This window comes from Chelonia mydas, chromosome 4 (genome assembly GCF_015237465.2).
Source record: "Chelonia mydas isolate rCheMyd1 chromosome 4, rCheMyd1.pri.v2, whole genome shotgun sequence".
In the NCBI taxonomy this organism is placed as follows: domain Eukaryota; kingdom Metazoa; phylum Chordata; order Testudines; family Cheloniidae; genus Chelonia; species Chelonia mydas.
Genome location: NC_057852.1, coordinates 53,333,313 through 53,347,116, shown reverse-complemented (window position 1 = coordinate 53,347,116; position 13,804 = coordinate 53,333,313). Strand labels below are relative to the sequence as shown.

The 13,804-nt window shown below is 44.5% G+C and overlaps 1 long non-coding RNA gene across 1 annotated transcript in view; it reads left to right on the top strand.

The window, feature by feature from the left end:
- The window catches only part of LOC122465630, a 28,117-nt gene extending 14,633 nt beyond the window's left edge, over positions 1 to 13,484 (top strand). The window contains exon 4 of the long non-coding RNA XR_006290614.1: positions 12,419 to 13,484. This is a non-coding gene — a long non-coding RNA (uncharacterized LOC122465630). The remainder of the gene's footprint in view (positions 1 to 12,418) is intronic.
- Positions 13,485 to 13,804: the final 320 nt, after the last annotated feature.

The window sequence follows — 13,804 nt, the reverse complement described above, 5'->3', positions numbered from 1 at the left end:
GTGTGAGCAACAAGGGTGATGTTGTGGTGGGAGTGTGCTATAGACCACCAGGCCAGGGGGATGAGGTGGACGAGGCTTTCTTCCGGAAACTAACGGAAGTTACTAGATCGCATGCCCTGATTCTCATGGGAGACTTCAGTCACTCTGATATCTGCTGGGAGAGCAATACAGCGGTGCACAGACAATCCAGGAAGTTTTTGGAAAGTGTAGGGGACAATTTCCTGGTGCAAGTGCTGGAAGAACCAACTAGCAGAAGAGCTCTTCTTGTCCTGCTGATCACAAACAGGGAAGAATTAGTAGGGGAAGTAAAAGTGGATGGGAACCTGGGAGGCAGTGACCATGAGATGGTCAAGTTCAGGATACTGACACAAGGAAGAAAGGAGAGCCGCAGAATACAGACCCTGGACTTCAGAAAAGCAGACTTTGACAACCTCAGGGAACTGATGGGCAGGATCCCCTGGGAGAACAACATGAGAGGGAAAGGAGTCCAGGAGAGCTGGCTGTATTTTAAAGAATCCTTGAGATTACAGAAACAAACCATCCTGATGTATAGAAAGAATAATAAATATGGCAGGCGACCAGCTTGGCTTAACAGTGAAATCCTTGCTGATCTTAAACACAAAAAAGAAGATTACAAGAAATGGAAGATTGGACAAATGACCAGGGAGGAGTATAAAAATATTGCTCAGGCATGCAGGAGTGAAATCAGGAAGGCCAAATCACACTTGGAGTTGCAGCTAGCAAGAGATGTTAAGAGTAACAAGAAGGGTTTCTTCAGGTATGTTAGCAACAAGAAGAAAGCCAAGGAAAGTGTGGGCCCCTTACTGAATGAGGGCGGCAACCTAGTGACAGAGAAAAAGCAAATGTACTCAATGCATTTTTTGCCTCTGTCTTCACGAACAAGGTCAGCTCCCAGACTGCTGCACGGGGCAGCACAGCATGGGGCGGAGGTGACCAGCCCTCTGTGGAGAAAGAAGTGGTTCAGGACTATTTAGAAAAGCTGGACGAGCACAAGTCCATGGGGCCGGATGCGCTGCATCCGAGAGTGCTAAAGGAGTTGGTGGATGTGATTGCAGAGCCATTGGCCATTATCTTTGAAAACTCATGGCAATCGGGGGAAGTCCCGGTCAACTGGAAAAAGGCTAATGTAGTGCCCATCTTTAAAAAAGGGAAAGAGGAGGATCCGGGGAACTACAGGCCAGTCAGCCTCACCTCAGTCCCTGGAAAAATCATGGAGCAGGTCCTCAAGGAATCAATTCTGAAGCACTTAGAGGAGAGGAAAGTGATCAGGAACAATCAGCATGGATTCACCAAGGGCAAGTCATGCCTGACTAATCTAATTGCCTTCTATGATGAGATAACTGACTCTGTGGATGAAGGGAAAGCAGTGGACGTGTTATTCCTTGACTTTAGCAAAGCTTTTGATACGGTCTCCCACAGTATTCTTGCCAGCAAGTTAAAGAAGTGTAGGCTGGATGAATGGACTGTAAGGTGGATAGAAAGCTGGCTAGATCGTCGGGCTCAACGGGTAGTGATCAATGGCTCCATGTCTAGTTGGCACCCAGTATCAAGTGGAGTGCCCCAAGGGTTGGTCCTGGGGCCGGATTTGTTCAATATCTTCATTAATGATCTGGAGGATGGCGTGGACTGCACTCTCAGCAAGTTTGTAAATGACACTAAACTGGGAGGAGAGGTAGATACTCTGGAGGGTAGGGATAGGATACAGAGGGCCCTAGACAAATTAGAGGATTGGGCCAAAAGAAATCTGATGAGGTTCAACAACGACAAGTGCAGAGTCCTGCACTTAGGACTGAAGAATCCCATGGACCGCTACAGACTAGGGACCGAATGGCTAGGCAGCAGTTCTGCAGAAAAGGACCCTAGGGGTTACAGTGGACGAGAAGCTGGACATGAGCCAACAGTGTTCCCTTGTTGCCAAGAAGGCGAACGGCATTTTGGGCTGTATAAGTAGGGGTATTGCCAGCAGATCGAGGGACATGATCATTCCCCTCTATTCAACGTTGGTGAGGTCTCATCTGGAGTACTGTGTCCAGTTTTGGGCCCCACACTACAAGAAGGATGTGGAAAAATTGGAAAGCATCCAGCGGAGAGCAACAGAAATGATTAGGGGACTGGAACACATGACTTATGAGGAGAGGCTGAGGGAACTGGGATTGTTTAGTCTGCTGAAGAGAAGAATGAGGGGGGATTTGATAGCTGCTTTCAACTACCTGAAAGGGGGTTCCAAAGAGGATGGATCAAGACTGTTCTCAGTGTTAGGAGATGACAGAACAAGGAGTAATGGTCTCAAGTTGCAGTGGGGGAGGTTTAGGTTGGATATTAGGAAAAACTTTTTCACTAGGAGGGTGGTGAAGCACTGGAATGCGTTACCTAGGGAGGTGGTGGAATCTCCTTCCTTTGAGGTTTTAAAGGTCAGGCTTGAGAAAGCCCTTGCTGGGATGATTTAGTTGGGGATTGGTCCTGCTTTGAGCAGGGGGTTGGACTAGATGACCTCCTGAGGTCCCTTCCAACCCTGATATTCTATGATTCTAACATGCTCGTTTAAAGTTGCACAATGCTCCCTTACAACGTTGTTTGGCAGCTGCCTGCTTTGTCTACTGCTTGCAGGATTCTCTGGAAGAGCAGCCCTTCCTTGTGGGGATTAGAACCAGGGGGGCAGCAGCCCACCCCCACATCAGCTCCCCTAAATTTCCTGTAAGAGATGTGGCTCAGCAGCTACCCAGCAGCAGTTCAGCTGTCCCTCCCACCACTGCCGTGCTGCTTCTGCCCTGCCCTCTGCCTTGGAGCTGCTCCCAGGAGCTTCCTGCTTGCTGAACTTGCTGCTTGCAAAGCGGAGGAGGGGGACGGGGTTTGGGGACAGAACAGAGGGGGCTTGCTGGAAGTTGTTGCCTCCTGTCTGAATGCGCTGATGTGCTTAAAAGGGCAATGTACTTGAAGTGGCATCAGCTTACTTAAAGGGGCAATGCATATCTCTCTCTCACGCTCATGCATGCACCCCCCAGCACTTTAGAAAGTCAGCAACTGTGCAGCCATGCATGTGCTGTCAGGAGGAGGGAGTGGTGCGCTCCAGTTGGATAGCGTGGGCTCATCATCATGTTCAGTTTTTACAGGAAAGTGTTTGCAGCTACTGCCCTGCATCTATTGTGTTTCCTCCCTCCTGCCTCAGTCCATCCTGCCTTGTAGAGTGTGAGGCTACATTAACAGCACCGTATTAACCCTTGAGGGCTCAGAGTGCTAGTTCATCATTTAGCAGCAAGGAATTCCATGGGAAATATTCCACCCTCTTACTCCACCACCTCAACCAAGCTTCACAATCATTCATTGCTGTGTACAATATTAAACAGTTTGTTTAAAATTGTTTAAAACTTATACTGAATATGTATATAATGTCTTTTGTCTGGTGAAAAAAATTTCTCTGGAACCTAATCTCCCCATTTACATTAATTCTTATGGGGAAATTGGATTTGCTTAACATCGTTTCGCATAAAGTCGCATTTTTCAGGAACATAACTACAACGTTAATTGAGAAGTTAGTGTATTTAGCCCTTATTGGTCCATATTAAATTGTAAGCTTTTCAGGACATGGGCAATCTTTTAGTTATATGTTTCTGTAGTGCCTACCACAATGTGCCCTGGGTGCCACAATAAATAAATAAAGCATAATTATATACTGTAGTCTTTCTCAAAGATTAGTTAATAAAACCTCAGAGGCCCAGTGCAGAAAGTAAGTATTGTTGCCCCTTTGACCTGAATGGTCAGTCAATATTCAGGGCCTCACAGGGTTGTTTCCATTAGGAGGAGAAATTGGTAATAGGAATCAGGTATTCCTTTATTGTAATCTTGTTTATTAATCAAAAAAGTACACAGTCCTGTTTCTCTAAGCACAGTAGACACAAACAGCAGACAGTTTCCTTGCTCAGAAATCCCCAAGTCTGTTACTCCAGCAAGCTCTGTGCTCAAGAAGCCCTGTCTCTCTGCTTCTTCCCAGGGTCACGTTCACAACTCTTCTCCAGATTTTTTGCCTCTAACACAAACCGGCTGCAAAACCAGTATCCTAGACCCTGTGTTTGCAATCAGGGAAACCCCTCAGCCTGCATAATTTAGCTTTAACCTGTTATGTACCTTGGGTAATCCCTATGTTATTTGTAGCTGTCTCTAATATATAAAGGAGTTAAGTTGCTCCTTCCATTGAGTAAGAAAGAGTATTTGGCACTTCCATTGATGTTCTGTGATTCTTTTTGAAGTAAAGACTCACCTGGTGGCAGCCATTAGCACCTTTCAGAATAACAGTGTTATGGCAGAGACAAGGTGGATGAGATAATTGCTTGAATTGGACCAACTTCTGTATTATTGTCTTCACTTTGTAGATAGAGAATCTAAGGCAGAGACATTAAAGCCAACATTTTCAAACTTGGGTGCCTGAAGTTAAATCCATAATTAGGTGTTTAATTTGAGGCACCCAGGTTTGAAAAAACTGAACTAAGTTTTAGTCCATGGTGGGGATAAAAGCAGGGACAAAAGACATCTAAAGTATATTAAAACTACTTTCCTAAAAATCAGGGAGTTAGAATTTAGGATTTCCTGTTCCCCAGCCTAATATTTATACATCCAGACATCTTTTGTAAATCTGTCTTTAAACATCTTGTAATACAAAGTGGATGAGCAATGAATATTGCTATAATCTAAACAGAAAGTCTGTCAGAAAGTTTCGTAGCATGAAGTGATCAAAAGATCACTGAGGAAATTCTCCCCTTATATCTGCACAGTGGAATTAGATTCCAATAGTCTATTTCACCCGTGGATAGAATTCTCATTGATATTAGGAGGAACCTAATAAAACCAAAATTTCCACTGTGTGGCTCTGAAAGGAGAATTTTGCCTATGGTTCTAATATTTTATTTTTTCCCTATATATTCCCATTTACTTCCTATGTAAATAGGGGTGGGAAGAGAGATACCCTCAGACTGGTGTGGAGGAGGCTAATAAGCTCTTCTGTGCCTATTCCACACTAATGAGATGCACCTGCAAGGCTTGTTCAGGAGGAGGAGCTTACAGAGTGAATTTACCACAGGAAGAAGGCTCCTCCCTTCAGAGGCTGCTAGTAACAGAGATAGTCCAACTGAGGTGGAGACAGTTGCAAGCTGTACTGTTCCTGAGGCTGTCCTGACTGCTATGGAGGAAATATATGCCAGGAAGAGAAGTAGAAGGTAAATCCTCTGAAGGGGCAATAGATTCTGGGAAACTGAGCCCTTAGAACTGAATATTCTGGGGCTGTCTGAGAGACTGGTCCTCTTTCCAGGCAGATACTCCTCCCTTGCAAGCGGAAGAGAAAAAGAGGAGCTGACCCACTGCCTGTGAGAGGTTGCCTCTGAGAGCTCCCTCATGTGCTGCCAACAGGGGGAACTGAGGATAAACAATGGACAGTAGGTTTGAGGGGGGGGTCCCAGGGCGCCCTGCCCCCCACCATAGGGGGCTAGCTGTGGGAAGCTTTGAGAAACATATTTTTTACTTTCCATAAAAATCTAAATTAAAGGACTTCTCTTTACTGTCTCAAATGAAATATTAGTAGTGTTTAGAATCAGATGCTTTGTGGGTGGGGCATGGGATTTGGCTTTCTCACTCACAGCACTGTAGCCAACCAAGTGCAAACTGCAGTTCCTGAAATGTTCCTTTCTAGTGTCAATGAGGGCACAGGTCACCCAGACTTTGTGGGGAGGAGTAGAGACCATGATATCCTCCCACAGGACAGCTGAGCAGAATTGACTAGACACACACAGGAGAGAGAGCATGTTGCATCATCCTACAGGATATTGTAACACTTCTGTTCCATGCACATCTAGCCGTTTTAGGAAATAAAACATGAGTTGGACCCTTCACTTTCCATTTTTATTTTGTTTAAAGTTTCCCGGGAATTTATCAGTGTTAATTTGTGCACCACTTTTTAAATTTTGTAATAAACTTCCCAGTTTTCTTGGTAAGCATCACTTGCTCCAATTTTTGTTCTTTTAAAACTTTCAAAACCCCCTACATTCTGAAGTGTATTTGGATTCAGTTTTTTGTTTTGTTTTCAAGCTGTTTTAGATGACTAGTTCACTAACTCTTTTTATTTGCTTTGAATGCTGATAACTACCCGCGCTATCTGTAAAGTGGGTAATGTGTATGTGGTGGGCATAGGATTGACAACAGTATGTACACCAGCTCTCGAGTTGTTCTAGTACTGGTCACCTAGCTCCCTGCTCTTGAAGAAGAGGTGGTAGTTCTGTGATCTGGGCCACCCAGGTAACCAGGCCACCATCTAGGCTTCTGGATCTGAGTGGTCCACCTGAAATCCTTTTAAGAATTTAAAATTACTTCTCACCTTTCTCTTTGATCTTATGCCTAGGTCTGCACTAAACTTTTGATGGTATAACAATATCAGTTAGTGGGTGATTCTCTTCCTCTCCCCCTCCCCCCCATGGTTTTTTTAATTAACACTGGCAAAAGTGCTCATGTAGACACAGATATACCAGTATAATTGTTTTCGCCCTTCCCCACCCCACAGGAAACAATATAGCTATACTAGGAAAACTTGCTGGTATAGCTCTGGCCTGCATTCTCCTGAAGGCTTGACACTCTTGGTCATATTTGCCTAAGTTAAAAGGTTGGCTTCAGATGGCAAGACTTTCTATTTAGAAGCTAAACTTTACATCCCATGCTCTGAGGGCTTGATCCCACACCACTGAAGTCAATGGGAGCAGGAGCAGACCCTTAGTGCAATACCAGTGTATGCTAATCAATCTCATTATTGGATTATAAACTTTTTGGAACAAGGACTATGTCTTCCTTTGTATTTGTACAGTACCTAGCACAATAAGGGCCCAATCCTGACTGGGGCCTTTGGGCACAGCCACACACAAATTAAGAAATAGTAAATACACATTTAAAACTATGTGAACACATACTATGCAATATTATAATTAAGTAACCGGGATGATTACAAAGCAGCATCCCATAAAAGCAAATGGGGATTTGTAGGAAAAGTTCTCTAATACTTTGCCTTGAGACACTGCAGCACCACAACTGGATCTCTCACACAGGGCAAAGGAAGAGAGTCTGAACAGGGAAAGCATCCTATAGGCTAGTCCTATTAATTGTTACATTAATGGAAATTATCTTTCGTGATCACCTATTTGTCAGCAGTGTCCCTTTGTGACCACATAATAGCTTAGGTCTAAAGTTGTTTGTGATAAAAGAAGTGGGGGAGCTCCCTTTTACGGATAGCTAGCTACAAAATCCCTGTTAGTAGTAGTTCTCCACTTGCTTTACCTGTAAAGGGTTAAAAAAGCCCATAGGTAAAAGGAAGGGAGTGGGCACCTGACCAAAATAGCCAATAAGAGGGCTAGAACTTTTTAAAATGGGGGGCAAGGGGGAGAAACTTTGTTTGTTTCAGAGTAGCAGCCCTGTTAGTCTGTATTTGCAAAAAGAAAAGGAGTACTTGTGGCACCTTAGAGACTAACAAATTTATTTGAGCATAAGCTTTCATGAGCTACAGCTCACTTCATCGGATGCATGAGGGGAGAGGAGACACAGAGCAACAATGCTGTAAGAAGCTTGTGCCAGGTATGAAAAATCATTAAATCATATCTAGAAACTACGTATTTGAAACCCCAGACATTCAGAGCTGACAGTTGTAGTCATCTGTCACCTCTTAAAATCATAGACTAGAACTCATTTGTGTATACTTTCCTGCTGTAATCTTGTAATAACTCGTTTCTTTTCTTACTTTACTATAGGATTGGCTACAAGTACAAATTGACCTGAGGTAAGTGACTAGTCACTTGAGACTGGGAGCCACCTGAATATGTTGTGATCTTTGGTGTATAGCAACCAGTTACCACACAGTGCAACTTATCTGGGTGGCAAGATAGATTGGGATACCATGGAGTCAGAGACTGCCACCTTGGGTAAGGCTGTTTATAGTGCTTTAGGAGTTCCTATTTGTTCCTGGGGTGGTAACCTCTAATTATAGAATATACAGCCAGTTTGGAGTCTCTGTCCTGCTTCTTGACAGTCTGCCATGAGGTTAGCACTCATGGTTGTAAGCCACTCCACACAACATGACACCTTGTGTGTAGGGTTCGGTTTTTGGTTCCCCCTTCTGCTCAGAACTCTTGTCAGATGCTGGCATTTCATACTCCGCTTTGAGATATGGTTCAGATAAACTTGTGCACGAAACATAGCTTGACCTGAAACTGGGTTAAAGAAGTTGGAAATGGCCCATCTAAATTCACATACTAGAGTACACAAAATAGCAGGTAGAATTGCTGCAGTCAAACTCTAATCCCAAGAACACTAATACCGAGAACAACTACATCTCTAGAAAGAGCCAAAGTAGATAAAGGACACTGATTGTAAATGTTTCCTTTCCATGACTGTACAGCTTTATTTAAATTATTTTACAGTCTTCTTCCCTGTCTTTTCTTTGATGTGAATTCTTCCTAGAAGGGAAAGTTCCTTAACAGGATGTTTAGAGTGCAATTAAGAAATTGCATGGATTAGATTTCTGTCTCAGATGTACTCCTTATGGGTACAGACATTGTGGAGGATAGGTACTTGATCAGCTAGGGTACTCAGAATCTTGAGCCCCAGCTGATACAAATTGAGGGCATTCACCTTCTTGCAGAATTAGACTCTGATTTGGAAACTCTTCTCAATGTATAATATGAGAACATTATACCTGTTTCCACTTGTAAGCATTGTTTAAAAACTAAATAAAGATCAAATATCTTGGAGTGCCCATAAGCCAATCATTTTAATAAGCTCTGATATGAAAACTCTTATGTCACAGATCAGCATTAATCTGTGAATTCATAGGAGAGTGGAATTATTGGTGAGAGAAGTATGAGAATCATGAACCCTGGCTTTTTAAATGCAGGTGCAAGGCCAGCAGTGAGTTGGGTTCAGGATAACTCCTTGTAGCAAGGTGGGACTCACCGGTGTGGAGCCTCCTGCTAGTCATCCGGGGAATTAGCTCTCCAGCCTCTGGAGCACCCTCTGCAGTCCCACTTGCCTCAGGCCCCCCGTACCTCTCTATCTTGGGTGCTGTCCCTTGGCAGTACACCCTCTCTCTGGGTCTCCCCACCCAGGGGAACCCCCAACCCTCTATCCCCACCTCAGTCTATGGCTACTACCAGTCACCATCTAGCCCCTGCTCACTGGGGCAGACTGCAGTGTACAAGCCATTCATCATTGGCAAAGGGGGGTTTGGACCTGCTGCCTTTGCCTACCCTGGGCTGCACCTCTGCAACCCTAGTACCCTTCCTGGCCTTTAACAAGGCCTGTAGCCTGGGGAGTTTCCAGGCTAGAGCTCCCCCAGCCCTGCTCCACTCTAGGTACCTTACTCAGCTCCCAAGCAGCCAGGCTCATTTCTCTCTATAGCTAGAGAGAGACTGCCTGAGCACCTGGCTCACAGCCTTTTATAGGGCCAGCTGTGGCCTGATTGGGGTGTGACCCCAGCTGAGGCTGCCTTCCCCATCAGCCTAGCTTTTGGCTCACCACCCCAGCCCTCTCCCAGGGCTGGCTGTAACCCTTTCAGGCCCAGAGCAGGTGACCACTCCTTTACACTCCTCCAGACAGGATAAATAACATGGAAACCATGGAAATTAGGCTAGAACAAAGGGTAGGTAGCCCTTGGAGTGGAAGGTGCTTATTTAGAAAATATGAGAAGGTGGACAGTCACTACTGTTGTATGGATCCACCTTCTAAGGAAGATTTTTAATTAGGAAAGATGAGCAGAAGAATAGAAATGTAACATTTACCCAGTACACTAATTACATTAGTGAATGATTGAGGAAAATCAGAGCTTGATATCCTGATCTAGGACTCAATCCTGCACCTTTGAGTTTTGGGAGCTTTGCCATTGAATTGTATGGAAGCGGATTCAGACCCTTAGAGGGACACTATTTTATGGGCAGTGTGAGATATAACAAGCACCTCAAAGAGCTTGAAAAGTCTGAGTGCTATGTCAGGTCAGGGATGAAAATGACAGACACTTGAAACCAGAGATTGTTTAACATGTTGACTGCCAAGGGCCTGGTCTACACTAGAGTTTTCATCATTGATACCACTGGTGGTGACTTTTGTGTGTGATGGAAATAGCTTGGACAAGATGCCTGTATCATCTAGACCTGCCCTGAGCCATTAGATGACATGGGCTGAAATGCTGGCAGTGAGGGATTAGCCAATGGTCCTATGCAAAGAGGCCTTGGCCAAGGGGTGGGGGTGGAAAAAATGGGCACTCCATGCCCCAGCTGGAGTTCCCAGTGGGCAGAGCTGGGTGGGGGGGACTGCAGGTGGAAGGGTTGTAAGGGCCCCCATTTTCTTTGGCCCAGGGGCCTCACAAAACCCTAATCCACCCCTAAATGCTGGTAGCCACCAGCACATTACCTACACTACAACTCTCACCATTGTTACTACCAGTGGAACTGTACCAGTACTAGCAGAAAATCTTAGACAGACAAAAGAGGCAGATATAAACAGGAGAAGCCCTGTTGTCAATACTTTACTTCCAGGGATGATGAGGTTACTATATTACTAGAGAGTGGAAGGTCTTTCTAAATTGTGAATGAGTCATACATGTTTCGGTTTGCAAAGGCAATTAATTAGGAAATTGTGCATGGAAAAGCAACCAGCTAAGTATAGATTAATGAGGAGTTTCTTCTAAACGGTTTCTTATATTGTGGAGCACATGGCAAAGTTGATGTCTTGGCTCTGATGCAGTTTTCATAGGCATGAGTCTTTAGCAGCTTGTATTCTTGGCATTGTGAGCAATGACCTTGGCATTGTGAGCAATGACCCTGACATCTTATATAACACTGCTTATCTTTCCACTGATCAGTTCTGCTTTCTTTAAAATGTGTAAACAAGTGTGTTCAGCTCTGTCTCATCTGCATGTACATGAGAGAAACTTCTTGTGACATTCATTTATATATAATACTTGGGCACAAATGCCTTCTTGTGGGGTGGCTGCAAATTTTAAAAACTTGTGTGTCTATAAAATGGAATTTGAGAACCATTGTTATTTTAAATATGACATTAAGTCTAGGAGAGAACAGAGTTTTCTCCCATATTCCACTTCAGTTAGCAACTGTCATAAGCAATTCAACCTTGAGGTTAATTTCTAGCTATACTGGTTCTGGACTTTGGAGACCTTTGCACTGTATTATTTTTAAAGTCAGACTGGAACTATATTTGCCAATTTTCCATTGCTCCATGTCCTAATTATACAGACCCTTAATGAAAACACTCTTCATTCTTTTACCTTTTAAGTCTAGAGCAAGTCCACATAGAAATAAATCCAAATCTCAAAACAGAATTGCTTATGATTGATGCTAAGAAAAATGGAATGCCTGTGAAATGATTCAAAATCTATTTCCAATTCTGCGCCTGTGTTAACAAAAGTGAAACTCGATATTACTAGAAAGAGCCAATGGGTACAATCTAATCAGGAAAAGCTAGGTGTAAAATGACCACTGAATCCTGCCTTATGGAAAACTGCATAGCACACAGAGATGGCAAGTTACACATCCCAACTATCACAGGGACAGAATAAGAGAGAATAGTTCACCTGAAGCTTTGAACCTAAAATCCCCCTCACTGTATAGCTTTTTATCATAGTGGTTAGAAAATCTAAATTGAAATCAATTTATCAAGAGCCTCCAGCTACATTCCTTCCATGTAGTTTTACAAGTAGTGAACAAAAAACCAAATTCCAGCCCAGAAAAGTACAAATGAGAAAAAGGTGGCTTTCATGGTTTCTCAGAATTCAATGCCCTAATCAACACAATCACCTTCCCTTTCTCCCCTCTGAGTTGAAACAGGCTCAGCTGCACTTCATTACTCCCACTTAGTAATGCCACCCAAAGCTGCCTCAGAATCCTGACTGAGAATTAATACCCAAAGCTTCAGACCTTAGGTTGGTTCAGCAGGGCTTTCTCATAGCAATGAAACTATAGTAGGGTGCTCCAGGGTCATGGTTTCCTCTTATAGTAGGTGTCAAAATCTCTTTGCATATCCTGTCAAACCAGTTAAATTGCAAGAAGAGATCGTAGGAATACAATAGCAGCAAGGAGGAAAAATGAATAGGTGAGTTGAGAACAGTTTTGCATGTGTCAGTAAAAACCTGAGTTCATTAGGCTAGTTGGAGTTAAGATACAATATAGAGACCAAGGGCCGCAGCAGCACAGTAAAGATACCTAGGTACTTGCTGTGAATCAGACTTTTCCAGAGGTCTGATCCTTCTCTCCTTGGAGTTAATGGGAATTTTGCTGGGGAACCCAGGAGAAGCAGGACTAGTTCCTTTACCCAAATCAGAGGAAAGGAGTACTTGTGGCACCCAAATAGAGGGTAAATCCAGGAGTTCCATGTGTTAGGTGAGAAAAATTAAATGACGCAGTTATGCCAACCGAACCAAAGTCAGCCCAATAAAGGTTGCTGGGAAAGTCCCTGAACGAGATAAGTAGAATGAAAGAATACTTGTTTAAGTTGCAGGGAGTAAGAAAAAAGGGGAAGCCTGCATTTTTGTACCAAGTGTTCTGGGAACAGTTTGTTGAGATAGGAGGCACTGTTTTCCACTCCCTGTTCTTGTGTTATGTCTGTTTTTAACTCCTCGTCTCCTGGTTGACACCCATACCGATAAAGTTAATGAAGCATTGCGATTTGCTAAAAGTTATCTACAATAAGGGGGTAGAAGCACATGCATAATAGAGAGAGGATTTTAACTAACATGGGAGGGGGGGCATGGGCTGCTTTATGAATAAATCTGTGATGCGACGGAACGGTCTATAAAAACCTATTAGTTTTACTTAGAGGCTGCTGGTTCTCTTTGGAGACAGGCTGCTCTCTATTGTTGTGTGCACTCTTCAATAAAGAGCTTTGTGTTCGGACCTTGCTGGTGTTGCCTGTCTCTCTCCGGTCAGACAACGAACTGTGCCGTCTGGGGTTCGAGTCCTCAACACATGTTTCAAAGTCTTCTACACCAGAAGTGAGCACAGAAAGTAGGAGGATGCAATCTTTATTTGTAAGCATTAGTTATGCTTTTTCTCTCTGAGGTAACAAGATGTAGAAAAATTATGGATAATGAAAATTGCTTATCTGTATTTGATAGGTTGTTTGCTCTGATTTCCGCCCCGCCACTGTGTCTCTTTCTCTTTTCTTTTCTTTTCTTTTTTTTTAAATAATTTTTCCATGTTCTATAGCAGGGGCGGGCAAACTTTTTGGCCTGAGGGCCACATCAGGTTTCCAAAATTGTATGGAGGGCCAGTTAGGGGAGGCTGTGTCTCCCCAAACAGCCAGGCATGGCCCAGCCTCTGCCTTCTATCCAACCCCGCCTGCTTCTTGCCGCCGACAGCTCCCCTGGGACTCCTACCCCATCCACTGCCCCATCCAACGCCCCCTCTCATTCCTGACTTGCCCCCCAGGACCCCAGCCCTATCCAACCACACCACCCCCCCGTTTCCAACCCTCTGACCCCTATCCACACCTCCACCCCCAACTCCCCTGCCCTCTATCCAACCCCTCCTGCTCCCTTACCGCGCTGCCCAGAGCACTGGGTCAGGCCACGGCTCTGCAACTGTGCTGCCCAGCCTCCCAGAGCGTTGCACCGGCGGCACGGTGTGCTGAGGCTGCGGAGGAGGGGGGACAACAGGGGAGAGGCTGGGGACTAGCCAGCCAGGCAGGAGGATCCCGCGGGCCAGATGTGGCCCGCGGGCCGTAGTTTGCCCACCTCCGTTCTATAGCCTCTGTC